Consider the following 14258-nt stretch of genomic DNA (forward strand, 5'->3'; position numbering starts at 1 on the left):
TACTGATATAATCACATCTTCTTTGAAGTAACACTTGTTCATAATGAGCAGGTTATTAAAAATCTCTAAAAGAAACTTTAATGTTTGTAGAAATAGATTTAGTCAAATTGTCAACTTATTCTAAATGTTCAATTAGGGACAAAAATCTTAAAATAATTTCCATAAGAATTTTTTAACCTAAAATTTAAGGAAAAAGCACTTTTTAAATTTAAAAACTGTTGCTTATAGTACATTTGTTGACAAATGATCATTAAAAAATGTCTGAGTTCTCTGGTGCTGCTGTAACATACATATCGCACTGGAGTAGTTTTATCAAACAGAAATTTAGTTTCTCTTATCTGAGGAGGCTAGAAGTCTGAGTCCAGGGTCTCTGTCAGGGAACCTTGGTAGCTCTGTGGATTAGGCCAGGTTGGTGTTCCAAACCCCCCAGTCACTCAGAGGAAGAAAGATGAGGCCATCTGCTTCCTTGACGATCGACAGTCTCAGAAACCCTCTATAGGCCTCCATGAGGGAGGGGGGACTTGATGGTAAGGAGTTTGGTTCAAGGAGCCCTGGTGATGCAGTGGAGTGTTAAGTTGCTAACTGCAAAGTTGGGGGTTCAAACCTGAGACCATCTGCTCCCCTGAAGAGAGGGAGTTGGAAGTGACTTGATAGCAGTGGGTTGAGTTGGATTGGGTTTGATTTGATTCAATTCTAGAGGAAAGGAGATCTGGTGGCACTGTGGGTTAGGTATTGGTTGCTAACTGCAAGGTTAGTGGTTCAAATCCACCGTCTATCCTTGGGAGCTAGATGGTGCTATCTGCTCCCATAAAGATTTATAGTCGTGAATCCCCTCTATTAGTCACTTACTGTGAGTCAGAATGGACTGGATGAGAGTTTGTTTGGGGTGTTATTGTTCTTCTTGTTCAGAGCACATCCTCCTGTTGTGAACTCTGGGGAGTCCTTTACCTCCTCCCGCTGCCCCTCATGAGCGGATCTTCCTGCGTCTTGGCATCTCTCTTTTCCTGTTTCTGCTTGCTTGCCTGACCGCATCTGCTCTTTCTACATTCTGGGAGATGGACTCAAACACAGGCTACATTAATCCTGCATCAGTAACATAGCAAAGCCCATCGCTGGCCTAGAGGTTAGAATGGACATCACATAACTGGGGGGACACAATTCCTAACGAAGAGTTTTAAAATGTGGTGGTTGTTTTTTTATTCTTCACATTGGGCCCTCGGTTTTTTTAAGTAATTAGATCATTTATTCATCCTTGATTCCCGTAAAGTAGATCTTTAAGGTTTGTTTCCAAAAGACACCAATTCTTAAAGTCTTTGAACTGATTTTTTAGCTCAAATTTCATAATAGCTTTACAGTGGGTGTTAACTATATTTATTGTCCAGGCAAAGCCATATAATCATCTGTTGAGGAGAAAGCTCTTTGAAGAAGACATTAAATTGAATTAGCCAATATCACGTTAATGAGATTTTCCTGTAGGATGAATTAAAATTTAGTGATCACTTGCGTTTCAAAGTACTTTGTAATAAATTTTTATTAAAACTGGGTCAGGAAAGCCCAAAAGAGGATAATAGGGCCCAAATTATACTATTATTAAATAGGAAATTCTCAATTCTGAGAAGGAAATGTTGCTTGAAAAGGTTACTGACTTCTCAAATGTTTGCCAAAGGGAGCAAAGGGGTGACAGATTGCCTGGGTGGGGATAAGGCTCCCCGAACCAAACATTTTATAGAAACCCTTTATTTGATTTCATTTTTTCCAAACCACTTTATTAGGAACTAGTTCAGATATCAAACCATTCCAGAGTTCAATGACATCAAGCAGCATTACACAATTGCTACTACAGCCAGTTTCAAACCATTTTCTTCCTTCTTGAGCTCCTTGGTGTCAGCTAACTCCCCCTTAGCCCGCCCCACCACGCTCCCCAGGAACCCGTATTCCAGTTGTTGTGTCTATAGATGCACCCATCTGGATTCCACGTACCAGAAAACATAGAAAAGCACATTTTTCAAGACAGCTACACGCATTGACAAAATGCTACTGAGATAAACCCCAATGTGAAGAAAAATACTAAAAAATCAGATCAAGCCCAAAGTGTATCAGAGGGGAGATCAAGTGACAGGGTTTTAACTGGGCGAGTCACTCTGGTCGTCTCTCCAGAACTCTCCATCTGATAACCAGGTGACTCCCCTCCCTCAACTGTGGTTCAAGAGAAATCACCGTAGGCTTAGCCCCTGTGTAGATCTTGCGAATGTATTTTATGTCAACCGTAACCTTTTGTACCCCCAAATCTCACGATTTAAGCTCTGATACTATTATTCCCTCCTTCAGATTTGGATGATATCATTTTCAATCCCTGGAAACCCCTTTATTAAGTCTTACACTGCACAAAGATAAGACGAAACTGTATTAGAGCTTGCATTCTGAGCACTAGGTTTGCAGAAGGCTATGGGAAACCGGGAAAGCCCACAATCTATGGAGCCTCCATTGACTTCTTTCTTACGATTAAAGAGGGGTGTGAACTGTCTTGGAAGAGGACGCTGGAAAGTGGATTACAACCACTCCCCTAACCGGCCTAGGCAGGGCCAGCCTCCTTTATGGGCTGGCCTGGGTGGATCTTGTTGGGGATTGGGGTCCAGGGTCACATAGTCATGAGCCAGACCCTGACTGCCTTAGTCAGAGGGCCCTGGACCTGTCTTGCTCTCCGCCTCGCACAATGCATGTCTGTCTCACATTCACATTCCCATAGTCCCACTTGGAGCTGTGCTGTATTGATCTGCTGCCAGTCATGCCTCTGTGACCATTTCCTTTGTCCGCCCATGTCCTATTGAAGCCATCCTGTTCTCTGTAAATCCTTGAATGCCATTCCAACCTTGTGCGAATGCTCTTCCTCATTTGGATCATCTGTATTTGTCTTTTCTTGCCTTTGTTCTGCTTAAGACTGCAGTGTTCTCAAATTACATTTGAGAATTGGAGTCTCTTTTGTTTTGCACCTAAAGCAAAATGAATCATCGGGGTGAAGGAAGCCATAATGATGTCTGAAGGATTCATAGCTGCATTCCTAATTGTATGTAGAGTATGAGGGGGGGGAAGGAAATGGTCATAAAATCGTGTTGTCGTCAAATCAGTTCATCACTGAAGGAAGTTGGACTTCAGAAGGAGGAAAGAGGTTGTGATGTGGCAGATTAGGACATTCCGTAGGGTTGGTTCTGGCCCCCTGACCTAGGTTGGGGCATAACTTATACCCCAGTGACTCTAGCACCCTTGTTTTCAGCAAAGTCAGGCAAATCCCTGAGAGTGGTCACAGGAATACACTGCCCAAGGGTGAGGTGTTTACATTGCTGGCTAGCCACTGCTCAGAAATAACTCAGTGGAATCAGAATCTAAGTGTAGATTCAGAATTAATTTAGAGCTTCCACGGTAACCCACAACTCAAACCAAACCACAACTAAAACCAAACCCAACCAAACCACCCACTACCTTCTATTCTAATGGTTCTCAACCTTCCTAAAGCCACAACCCTTTAATACAGTTCCTCATGTTGCGGTGACCCCCACACATAACATTATTTTCTTTATTTTTTAATCGTTTTATTAGGGGCTCATACAACTCTTATCACAATCCATACATGCATCAATTGTGTAAAGCACATTTGTACATTCATTGCCCTCATCATTCTCAAAACATTTGCTCTCCACCTAAGCCCCTGGCATCAGCTCCTCGGTTTTTCCTCTCCCTCCCCGCTCCTCCTGCTCTCATGAACCCTAGATAATTTATAAATTATTGTTTTGTCATATCTTGCCTTGTCTGACGTCTCCCTTCACCCACTTTTCTGTTGTCCATCCCCCAGGGAGGGGGTTATATATAGATCCTTGTAATCAGTTCCCCCTTTCCAACCCACCCTCCCAGTATCGCTACTCACACCACTGGTCCTGAAGGGATCATGTGCCCTGGATTCCCTGTGTTTCCAGTTCCTATCTGTACCAGTGTACATCCTCTGGTCTAGCCAGATTTGTAAAGTAGAATTGGGATGATGATAGTGGGGGAGGAGGAAGCATTTAGGAACTAGAGGAAAGTTGTATGTTTCACAGTTGCTACATCGCCCCCTGACTGGCTCATCTCTTCCCCGATACACTTCTGTAAGAGGATGTTCAGTGGCCTACAAATGAGCTTTGGGTCTCCATTCCGCACTCCCCTCCTCATTCACTATGATGTGATTTTTTTTTATTCTGATGATGCCTGATACTTGACACTTTGTGATCACACAGGCTGATGTGCTTCTTCCATGTGGGCTTTGTTGCTTCTGAGCTACATGGCTGTTTGTTTACCTTCAAGCCTTTAAGACCCCAGACACTATATCTGTTGATAGCCAGGCACCATCAGCCTTCTTCACCACATTTGCCTATTCACCTGCTTTGTCTTCAGCGGTTGTGTCGGGAAGGTGAGCATCATAGAATGCCAATTAAATAGAAGAAAGTATTCTTGCATTGAGAGAGTTCTTGGGTGGAGGCCCAACGTCCTGCTACCTTAATACTAACCTTATAAATATATGTACATAGATCTATTTCCCTATCCTCACATATAACTATATTTACATATGTACATGCCTTTATTTAGACCTCTATAAATGCCCTTTTCTTCCTAGATCTTTCCTCTATTTCCTTTGACTTTCCTCTTGTCCCACTATCATGCTCAGTCTTCATTTGGGTTTCAGTAATTCCTCTTGGTTACATTACCTTTGACCATGTCCCTACCAAGCCTCCTACACCCTCTTCACCACCGATTTGGATCACTTGTTGTTCCCTTGTCCCTGGGTTTGTTAACACCACTACCTTTCCCCCCACCTCCCCCTGTCCCATGTCCCCCCAGAACTGTCGGTCCCGTTGTTTTCTCCTCCAGATTGTTCATCCAGCCTATCTTATTTAGACAGACCTGCGGAGATAATAGCATGCATAAAAACAAAACAGAGCAAAATGAAGCAACAATATACAACAAAACATAACAAGAAAGAAAAGCTTGTAGTTAGTTCAGGATTGCTTGTTGGCCTTTAGGAGTGTTTTGGGGCACCACACCCTGGCCCCAAAGTCCACCTTCAGCATTCCCTGGGGACCTCGCCACTCCATTCCCTTGCTGTTCTGTTGCACCCCTTAGTGTTTTGCCTCAGTGTCGCGGGATCACATAAAATCATTTTTGTTGCCACTTTATAGCTGTAATTTTGCTACTGTTAATGAATCATAATGCAGATATCTGATATGCAGGATATATTTTCATTGTTACAAATTGAACATAATTAAAGCATAGTGATGAATCACAAAAACAGTATGTAATTATATATTGTGAAATATTTATTTCTAATGACAAATAAATGAAATTTTGTCTTGAAGCGTGGTGTGGCATGGGTACCAGTCTTCACGCTGGGTATACTCGTATGTGGGTGTATCTACATGTGGGCGGACCCGCCTGGAGATGAATAAGGGAGCGGTATCTCAGTTCCTAAGATCTTGGGAAATATGTGTGTTCCTGAGATCTTAGGTGACCCCTATGAAAGGGTTGCTTGACCCCCAAAGGGGTCAGGACCCACAGGTTGAGAACCGCTGTTCTATTGCATACAAGCTGATAGAGAACCTATTAATGTAGGGTTTCCCAAGCTATGGATCTCTGGGAGCAGTTAGCCTCTTCTTCCCCCTTTTTAAAGATGCAAACCTAGCCTCGCTACCATTGAGTTAATTCTGATGCCATGCAAGCAAACAGCCTCATCTTGCTCCCGTGGAGTGACTGGTGGTTTTGAACCACTGATGTAGTTAGCAGCTCAGTGCACAACCGGCTGTGACACAAGGGCTCCCTTTTTCCCCCTGTAGCCTCATCCTTCTCCCTGAGAGCAGTTAGCTGTCCGGCACTGACCAATAGCACCGCCAGGCTCCCCTCTATACACTGTAGCCTCCACACACCCGGTGCTCAGGATGTAAGCTCTAACCCAGAGTCAGCACACATATTGTTTGTTACATGGTATAATGGGTTTTGTAAACTATGAAACTCTTCTGTTAAAATATGCGACATTAACCTGGTCCTTAAGGCACCTCTGACATTTCAGAGAAAGAAGAGGAGATTAGACTAAAGAAACCATCTAAGAGATTCTGTTTGTGTCTCCCATAAACCCACGAGGGAAGTCCTGTCCTACAGAGCTGACCATGAGAGTCGAAGCATGGTGCCCACCCCGAGTATGGAGGAAGGAGGGGTGAGGAAGCAGGCCCACAAGATACATGTGTGCCTAAAGGCCCATTTAGAAATTCCCCCTGCCAGAAAGGCAAATCTCTGCTTGAGAAATTGCTTCTGTTTGCGAATGAGAGACCGGGCGAAGATTTCACTCATCCAGTAACCCTTGTCTCCCGAGAAGGCACAGAACAAAGACCAACGATTATTTCTCCTGCTTGAGTGCCAGGGGACTTTCCATCCCAGGATAAGTCGACTGCAGTGGCCAAACCTCATTTTCGTCACTGATACAACGAAGGTATAGACACTGGAGCTATTCTCCCAGCCCGTGGCTTCTTGTGCCCTCATGTGCTCTGTTGCCAACTGGGAACCCAGGACTCCTGAGAGGCCGCCGACCGCTGCAGCCCAGTCTGTCTGAGGCATTGGAGAAAGCACACACAAGCTGGCTGATGAGAAGAGACATGTTCTGTAAGAGAGAAAAAACAGTGCCTCGTTCTGACTTCATGACCTCAGTAGGACCAGTCCCTGGAGACAGAGACGAAAGGTCTGGGCAGGCTGCCGGGTAACTCCAGTAGATAAGAGCGTGGTCTCATAAGAAATATTTATCTTTAGAAAATACCCTCAAAATGGGTATTATTTTGAAATGGTTGCAGTGCAAATAATCAAAAAGATGGCATGGGGGCTAGGCAAGTAAAAAAGCCGCTTTCTTTTGGAACAAAAATGGCCGTCCACACACATCGCAAGCCAGAAGTTCAGGGATGTCACAGCTGGGGAAAACTCCCTCGAAGCAAACTCTGAGAGGGTCTGAATTATGTGTAGGAGGAAGACCCTGATCAGTCACCAAAGACTATTGACAGAACCCAAGCACAAAGCCGACGGGAGCAAACACGGACACAGTGGGTCCTACAGGAGCCAACTCCCCGATTCTCAACCCAGGTGACACTTGACTAACATGGATGTGACATGCATGGTTGTCCTTATATACTGCACCCACCCTCCCCCCCAAATTAAAGACTCGAGTAAATTGGATATCTTGGTTGAAAAGTTCACTCACACAGTTCTTAGGTGTTTCTCTTAGTAAAGCTAAGAACACTATTGAGAAACACTCAGCAGGGCAATATCATAAACCTTAACCCCTCCGGACCCCATGGGAAACAGCACTAGTGACACTGGAAGTGTTCCAAAGAAGCAGAGACAAGTCCGGACATTAGAAGAGAAGGCTGAATTGCTTAATATGTACCATTCAGGTGGAGGTCTGTTAGTCTGGGTAGACTAAAGAAACAAATGCATAGTCTTATATGTGTATAGGAAAGAGCTTTATATCAAGAGTAATTGTACATTAAGAACGCATCCCATCCCAGTCCAGATCAAGTCCATAAGTCCGATATTAGCCCATATGTCCAGTACCAGTCTGTAAAGTCCTCTTCAGATTCACACAACACATCCAATGACATAGAGTGCAGGAAGATCACAGGCCAGTGGGTGGAAAATCTAGTGGCTCCAGTGGCGGTAGAAGCCTCTCAGCACTGGCTGGGTCTCCAGGTGGCTCCTCCAGCTCCGAGGTTCAGGCTGCATCAGCGTGGCTCCAGGTGTGTCAACAGGAACGTCTCGCAGGGAGGGAGTGTGTGTCCCGCCTCCAGCGAGCTTTGTATCTCCTTAGCACCTCCAAGTGAAGTGCTAAGCCTCAACCTGATCGACAGGCTAAAGTCCACTCCTCTCTTAATAGTCTCAAGTTAACAACAGATTATGTAACTACCACAGGGTCTGCAGCTGAGGTTGCCCACCAGTTTAGGATAGGAACCCAACTTTGTGCCTCTGCTCAAATCCTCCCCCTATGCAAGAACACTTTGTTCTAACAACCTGGCATTCCATGATGCTCACCCTCCCAGCACAATCACTGAAGAAAAAATGGGTACATAAGCAACTGTGGTGAAGAAAACTAATGGTGCCCAGCTATCAAAAGATATGGCAACTGGGGGTTTAAAGCTTGAAGCTAAATAAGTGGCCATCTAGCAGAGAAGCTACAAGCCCACATGGAAATACACCAGCCTGTGTGATCATGAGGTATCGATGGGATCATGTAGCAGGCATAATAGGACCCAAAACAAATAATAAAAAAAAAACATTGTTGAGAATGAGGGGTTTCAAAGCAGAGACCCAAAACCCATCTGTAGACAATGGGACCCTCACAGAAGGGTCACAAGGAAGGGATGAGTCAGCCAGGGCACAAGATAGCACCAATGAAACACAATGCTTCTCTGGTTCCTTGAGGCTTCCTCACCTCCCACTATATGACGCTAGGCCTGCCTTTCACTGCGGGCTAGACTGGAACATGTACACTGGTACAGATAAGAGCTCGTGGCACACAGAGTCCAGGTCAGATAAACGCCTCAGGAATAGAAATGGGAGTAGCAATACCAGGAGGGCAGGGGGAAGGTGGGAAGGGGAGGAAAAGAAGGGGGAATTGATTGCAATGATTATACACACACACACACACACACACACACACAGGGGAATGAGCAATAGAAACGTGGGGGAAGGGAGACAGCAGTCAGTGTAAGATAGGAGAATAATAATTTACAGAGGGGGGAGGAGGGAAGGGGAAAAGAGCTGATACCAAGGCCTCACATAGAAAGTAAATGTTTAGAAAATAATAGTGGCGACATAGGTACAAATATACTTGATACAATTGGTGTATGGATTGTTATAAGAGCTGTAAGAGCCCCCAATAAAATGATCTTTTTAAGAAGGGGGTCCAAGGCTAATAAGAAAAGAAGCAAAGGAAATCGGTGAGGCATGGTTGCAGCGGTGCCAGCAGCCACTGAAAACTTAGACATTTTGTAAAAATGCATAATTTGTGTTGGTGTCTATGTTAACACAGGTACCAAGCACACTATGGGTTCATCAAGTCTTTATGTGATGGGCAAGGCCGTTAGTACTTAAGTTTTCGGAAAGTCAAAAGTTGTACTTGGATTTTTCAGCTGTGGGAGGACAGGGCAGTGCTCCCAAACCCCATGTTGTTCAAGTGGCAAGTGTATTTGAAGTATGTCTACCACAGCAGTGCCTTTCAAGGAATTATAAACATCGCAGAGAGATTCAAACTTTACATTTAAATTTGAATATTAAAAAATGTGAAACATTTTTATTTGGAGAAACTTGAGAGATTAATAAGAAATGTAAGACTCTTGACCTTGGTAAAGATCGTGGCCAACCAAACATAGTCATTACTTCTGCTGGACACCAAACTAGCAGTCGACTGGATTTGGGATGCTCCATCGTTTATGCCTTTCCATGTTGAAAGCACACATCTGTTTGTTTGTTTGTTTGTTTGTTTGTTTTGGAATTTGCCCTTGATCGTGCAGGTCTCGAATAACAGTAGCATTATGACCGGGTGGCAGCGGGGAGGTGCTAACCGAAAGCTCAGTGGGTTTGAACTCCTGGCAACCCAAGGGAGAGAGAGCTGCCAGCCCATTTCCAGAAAGATTAACCCCCCAAACCCATGGCCCTGGAACCAGCCAGTCAGTGCAGACTCTTCGTGAGCCTTTAGCACAGAGGAGAACTGCCCCATAGGTTTCCAAGGTCACAGCCAACTGCTAGTTTGCTCCACGGAGTGGCCGATGGGTTCCTACTTGATGTGGTCCAACTGCTGACATTTCAGTCAGTGGTCAAGTGCTTCAGCCAGTTTGCCACCAAGCTTCTTTCCTTCGGAAGGCCGGCAGCCAGGAACGCCCTGTGGGATAGTGCTACTCCATCCCATGGGGTTGCTGTGAGTTCGAATAAACCCAGCAGCTAGCAGCGAGAACTTGGAGAGAAGAGCAATACAAGTTCCTGGCTGTCGGAGAGGGTTTTTGTTTCGTCCGTTTTTTTTACTTCTGATGAACTAAGTGTGTTTATCAAATATCATGGCGCTATTTATCGAGGGAAAACGGGCAGCAGCGTAGCTATAAGGCATGGATTATTTTCTGGAATATTGCAGGGTTTATGAGCTGGTGGCTTGCCTCACTACATTAACTGAACCCATTAGTGAAACCAAGTTCTAAGGGCAAGCTTAATTTGCTTTTAAAAATTGGATTTAAAAAAAATTTAAGCACATTCGAATGATTGCAGTTATTGGCAATTAATCACTTGGTAGTTAAGAGGAAGTTGTACATGTTCAGAATGAATTATTAGGTCATGGAAGTGAGTTTTAGGTTGCTTTTAAGATTTTTTAAAAAAGGAAATAGTCTAAATTAGCTAATAATATAATTAGCTGATCCCCAAGCTATAGCTAAACCCCAGTACCAAAAGATGCAGTAGAATTTTAAATGGCTAGATGTTGTTTCCCCCTCCACCGATGAGGTCTTGGAGAAACACTCTCCTGAGTGTCAGTGTTAGGGATTTAGAAGGTAGGAAAGGTAAGACTAGAATGGGACGGCATCAGAAGTATAAGATGTGTGTACCATACATGCTCGAGTATACGCCGCCCCGAATATCAGCCAGAGACCTAGCTAGCTCCACCACAAAAACTGCATTAAAAATGTGCTGGGAAACTTGGCTTATACACAAGTATATACAGTTACCAAGAAATCTCCTTGGCTGCCCCACCCCCCAAAATGTTAGTTTTAATATCCCTTAACTTCCAACTCAACTGAAGGTCTGGAAAGACTTGTCATGGTTTATATGCATTTAAATGCCTGGATTTGAATCTTCCTTCTTGAAATCTTTCTATTCTCCACTCTAACGATGTCTTTAGCCTCCTTGTCCAACTGCCTCTATCTTTTATTTTTCACAATATCTCACTTTCCTCTTTCTACAAAATTCTTCTTCCCGGCTCCTCTGGCCCCTCTGATGGAAAGGACCAGCTTCTCCCTGGGACCTTTCCTCTCCCCGCCTCTGAGGCTGCGTTAAGTTTCCCTGGTTTGCTTCAAGAAGATGCCACGAACTGGGTGACTTAGAAGACCAGAAATGCACTGCATCCCAGTTCTACTGCGAAGCATCCCGCATCCCCGCCATCAACTGGGCCGTGTTCTTGTTAGGTACCGCGGGATCAGCTCAGCTTCAAGAGCCCTCGTGTAAAACAGCATGAAAAGTTGCCCGGTTCTGCACCATCCTCACAATTGCTCGTTGTTCTACGGAAGCCCGTTGGAGCCAGACGCAACCCAACCCACTGCCCCCGGTCCTTCTGACTCTCGGGGGCCTCAGTATTGCAGAGTAGAACTGCTCTCTAGGGTTCTCTTGGTGCAAATGTCTGTCACTTCATTACTAGCCAAGCGATTGACAGCCCAAACCCACTCAAAGCTGCCTCAGAAGACGGGTCTGGCAGCTGTGTCCCAAGACTACGGCCTTGACTAGCTATGTAGGAATTCTATTTTGCACACTTCAGGTCAGTATGCGTTCAAATTGACTTAACAGCAACTGTCAACAATAAGTCTTTATGGAAGCAAACCTCCAGATCTTTCTTCAGCAGATCTGTCTCATGGTAGTTTGAACTACCAACCTTTGGGCCAGTCATGAAGAACAAATCATTTGTACCATCCCACTGAAGCCTGCAAGATAAGAAGCTTTCCTGTGCTCTCCCAGCTTCTGGGAACCCCAGGAATTCTTTGAACTGTCGATTCATCTTCACATGGCAATTGTCCCTCTGCTTCCCCCTCCTCTTTTTTTTCTTTTTAAACATTTTATTAGGGACTCATACAACTGTTATCACAATCCATACATACATCAATTGTGTAAAGCACATCCGTACATGCTTTGCCATAATCATTTTCAAAGCATTTGCTCTCCACTTAAGCCCTTTGTATCAGGTCCTCTTTTTTTCCCTTCCCTCCCCACTCCCCCCTCCTTCGTGAGCCCTTGATAATTTATAAATTATTATTTTGTCATATCTTGCCCTATCCGGTATCTCCCTTCACCCCCTTTTCTGTTGTCCGTCCCCCAGGGAGGTCACATGTAGATCCTTGTAATCGGTTCCCCCTTTCCAACCCACTCACCCTCTACCCTCCCAGTATCACCCCTCACACCCCTGATCCTGAAGGTATCGTCCACCCTGGATTCCCTGTGCCTCCAGCTCCCATATGCACCAGTGTACAACCTCTGCTCTATCCAGACTTGCAAGGTAGAATTCGGATCATGGTAGTTGGGGGGAGGAAGCATCAGGATCTGGGGGAAAGCTGTGTTCTTCATCGGTACTACATCGCACCCTGACTGACTCATCTCCTCTTCTAGATCCCTCTGCTTCCCTCTCCTCTTTTTAATGAGCTCATCCCTCACTGTTCTCATCCCCACCCTGTTCTGGCAAGGAGACCCAGGGGTGTGCACTGTGTTCCAAGTCAGGCTGCTAACTAGAAGGTCAGCAATTGAAACTGAGCAGCTAGTCCGTGGGAGAAAAAGGAAGTTGTCTCCTCCTGCACAGATTGATAGCCCCAGAAACCCTCGGAGGGAACAGTGCTACGCCAGCCGACAGGGCCCCTGTGAATCCAAATTAACTTGGTGGCAATTTGGATTTTTATTGATTGGGTTGATTTTTTTGTTTTAATTCTTGTATGATCTTCTGTTAACTTAATTGATAACATCTTCAACAGCCCTATTTCTAAACAAGGTCACTTCTTGTCATGACAATTTGCTAAGGGTGAGGACTTCAACATCTCTCTCTGGGGTGTACAATTTATAGCACATGCCTTCCTTTCTGGCGCCCCCTTAAGCGGACTTTATATCTCACCCTACGAGGTCAAGGAAAAATGTTCTCTGGTGTCAGTTTTAGAGCCCTGATAGTTCAGGGGTTAAAGCACTTGGCGACTAGCCTAAAAGTTTGGTGGTTCAAAATCACTTGCAATTGCTTGGGAGAAGGATGTGCCCTCCCGCTTCCGTAAAGATTCCCAGCCCATCAGGACCACAGTCTCCTGGAACAACTCAATCAGTTGGCATAACATAGTTCACAAAAATCATGATCTGCATCTTCGTCAAGACCATCCATAATTTGCTATGGTCCACACACTCAAATACTTCGTTTAGTCAATAAAACACAAGCAGACTCTTTCTGGTATTCTCTGCTTTCAGCCAAGACCCACCTGACATCAGTAATGATGCCCTTGTTCCTTGGCCTCTTCTGAATCCCGCCAGAAACTCGGGCAGCTCCCTGTCAATACACTGCTGCAACCACTGTAGAGTGATATTCAGGAAATGTTTGCTTGCAAGTAATATCAATGATAATGTTCTACGGACTCGGTACCAATATGGATCACTTCGTCAGTTGACCAAGGAGTTGTCTTCTAGAGTTCATCAGCTGGAGCCTTGGTTGGGACTAATGAATTCAGGGCAGCTTGAACCTCTTCTTCAGTACCATTGACTCTTGCTCACGCGCTACCTCCTGAAACGGTGGAATGCTGACTAGTTTTTTCTGGTACAGCGACTCTGTGTATTCTCTGCATCTTCAGAGAAATAGCAGAGCAACACACAAAATAAAGGATATTATGCTTGTGTTCAGTGTTCTATTTCAAAACCATCAGCATGAGACCGAAGGTCAACAATTCCTTAAAATTAATGGTGAGAAGAAGCAGGGACATTAGGGTGCTAGGACGATAAAGACAGGACACAAATAATGCTGACCTGACACACTGCCATCACACTAACTAATGTCACTGAACCGTTTGTATGGTGATGGTCAAGAGGGAACCTAACTGACTTTGTAAACATTCACCAAAAACTGAAAGTATTTTTTTAAAGATTGGTTGTGTTAGAAACCCTATGGGGTAGCTCTGCTCTGTCCTATCTGATCATTGTGAGTCAGAAGACGCTCGATGCCAGTGGGTTTTTGTTGGGAGGTGTCGGCTCGAAGCAACATAGCTACGCACCAAACAGAGAGAGGATCTGCCTATTCAAAGCAAACAATGACCTTTTCACTTATGTTTTTACACTGTATCTGACATGTTCTCATGGGATGAACACAGGACATGTCATTTCCCTAGGATGCCTGCTTAAGTCATTGCTGTAGACATGGCTAGTACTAGTGTACTAGTGTGTCCTACTGGTGTACGTGGCAGCTGGCGTCTTAAAAGCTTACTTCAGAGACCCGG

At 44.7% G+C, this 14258-nt stretch overlaps 1 protein-coding gene across 5 annotated transcripts in view; it reads left to right on the forward strand.

Annotated features, from left to right (window-relative positions):
* Positions 1-14258, forward strand: part of SH3D19 (SH3 domain containing 19) — a 232486-nt gene that overhangs the window by 187187 nt on the left and 31041 nt on the right. The window lies entirely within an intron of this gene.

The sequence above is a fragment of the Tenrec ecaudatus genome, chromosome 3 (genome assembly GCF_050624435.1).
Source record: "Tenrec ecaudatus isolate mTenEca1 chromosome 3, mTenEca1.hap1, whole genome shotgun sequence".
In the NCBI taxonomy this organism is placed as follows: Eukaryota; Metazoa; Chordata; class Mammalia; order Afrosoricida; family Tenrecidae; genus Tenrec; species Tenrec ecaudatus.